A 2,163-nucleotide genomic window follows, 5' to 3' on the forward strand; every position below is an offset into this window, starting at 1 on the left:
TAAGAAAAAAACTTTTTTTAAAATTTTTTTTTAAAAAATTTTTCTTTTTTTTTTTTTTTTTTTTTTTTTTTTTTTTTTTTTTTTTTTTTTTTTTTTTTTTTTTTTGTGAGTTACCTGGTTTGGGGAGTTGCTTGCTGTCCAGATTAAAGGTGTGGCCGAGGCCAGAGGGCTTTCAAAGCACAGGACCAACCATGTGTGTGTCAGAAAGGGGGTGTTTTAGGTTTAATTAGAATATTTGCTCCTCAGTTAGCATTGATGTTTATTTTTGTTTCCCCAAGGCACACCGCCCTGCATGTTTTAGGTATTCCCTTCCTTCAGCCCAGCTGATTTCAATCGACTGATTAACAGGCGTTTTTTTTTTTTGTTGAACTGCAATCAACTGAATCAGGCACATTGAAGCAGGGAAACCTCTAAAACATGTAGGACTGTGGGCCTTGAGGACCAGGGTTGGGGAAACACTCATATAAGTTGCCCTTCTGTTGTTGTGCGGGGTTAGTTTTGGGAGATGAGGTGTGAATACTTTGTTTGCTCAGTTAGTAGAGTCATTTCTTTCTGAGAACAGCTATGCTTAGTTGACATTTTTAATTTGCCCATTTACTGTATTTTGAACTTTGAAGACATTTTTTTCCTGTGTCCTCTGTGCCTCACAAGCTTTTCTCAGGAATGTTCCAGCTCTCCACATCTTGCTGATGTAGTCAAAGTCCAGTCAGACTGGAGGGAATGTGTGCATAATCTTCAAATGTCACAGATTCTCAGTTGGATTGATGTCTGGACTTTGACTGGACCATTCAAACACATGGATATGTTTTGGTTTAAGCCACTTTTGGTAGTTGTACTGTTGGGAGGTCAGCATCCTCCCTCATCTCAGTTTTTTGCAGCCTCTAACTGACTTTCTTATATTGCTGCCCTGTCTTTAGCCCCATACACCTTCCCATCAGCTCTGTCCGATTTTCTGTCTCCTTTGAAAGAACTCAGGACCTTCTCGCTGCAAGATCTTTCTCACACCGTACATTGTTCAGATAAAATACCAATAAGAACCATTAATGTTTGCGTTTATAGCTTTCACAGAGTTGTAGGTTATGTGTCAGTGATAAACGACCTTCAGACATTCAGTTTATCTGGATCTGAAAGTTATTCCTGATCTCCGATGTTGATTATCCCACTCTGAGCAAAATGTTAAATGTCTAAGCTGCTCAACATCTGAGCACAAATCTGTCTTAGCATTTTTTAAAGCACATTTTAACAATCACTCCTTCACTTCTGTGGACTTGGCATCTAATACTTCATCACATTTCTTTTTTACATTGTCTTTATATTGTTGCACAACATTTTCACTGTTACTCCTCGATATATTGTTTGCATCTCATTAGAAAAGGTCAAAAGTCTTATTTTTAATTGAATAAAAACACAGCAAAGCTGCATACAAAGATGAATAATCGTTTGGCACTACAAAGAAATAGTACTTTACTGTCAGCAATTTCAGAGACTTTATTAACAATATCTAAAGGGAAATATTTTTTGTAATTTTATCACACAAGGGATTACATTTCACACAATTTTTCAGCTCCATAAATTGATTAAACTATTGATTTAGCTCTTTATGGAACATCCCTCTGGAGCAGGCTTGTGAACCTGTATGTCATTCACACATTTTTAAAATTACTTAACTTTAAAAAAACTACTGACATGGATGTTTAAGACTTACAGATTAAGAAAAAAAAATCCCACTGTAATGCATAGATCTATGACTTAATAAAACTTAATGTAACATAAACACAGTTAACAATCATTTTAAGGAATTACTTGCACACTACATATTTAATAATACATTTAGTAAGTTATTAACACATTTAAATATCTAATGTTTTTTTTAAGGCAACCTATGACTGCAGTAATTTGGTAAAATCAATGATGTAAAGCTTTAAACATATGACAAATGTACATTTTAATTACTTATTTCCAAATTCAATGTACATACTCTACTTAATATGTATTTTTTTACTTTTGTATTGCGTTGATATTTTTCAACTGTCACATCAATATAGAATATTTTTCACAGCTTAGCTTTTTGTGAAATTACGTGCCACTTGTGTGGCACTCCTTCCCGTATTGAGTGGCAAATTTTATAAATATTTAAAATCAACCACCAGCATAGGCGTAGGA

At 34.4% G+C, this 2,163-nt stretch overlaps 1 protein-coding gene across 2 annotated transcripts in view; it reads right to left on the minus strand.

Annotated features, from left to right (window-relative positions):
* rdh20 (retinol dehydrogenase 20) overlaps positions 1–222 on the minus strand; it is a 6,401-nt gene extending 6,179 nt beyond the window's left edge. The window contains exon 1 of one of the 2 annotated variants that reach the window (XM_015037087.1): positions 115–222. The gene's annotated coding sequence lies outside the window, so the exon portion shown is untranslated. The remainder of the gene's footprint in view (positions 1–114) is intronic. The other variant, XM_015037072.1, reaches the window with a different exon arrangement.
* Between the last annotated feature and the right edge of the window lie 1,941 nt (positions 223–2,163).

The sequence above is a fragment of the Poecilia latipinna genome, unplaced genomic scaffold, assembly GCF_001443285.1.
Source record: "Poecilia latipinna isolate Pla-1442-1.1 unplaced genomic scaffold, P_latipinna-1.0 Scaffold24, whole genome shotgun sequence".
In the NCBI taxonomy this organism is placed as follows: Eukaryota; Metazoa; Chordata; class Actinopteri; order Cyprinodontiformes; family Poeciliidae; genus Poecilia; species Poecilia latipinna.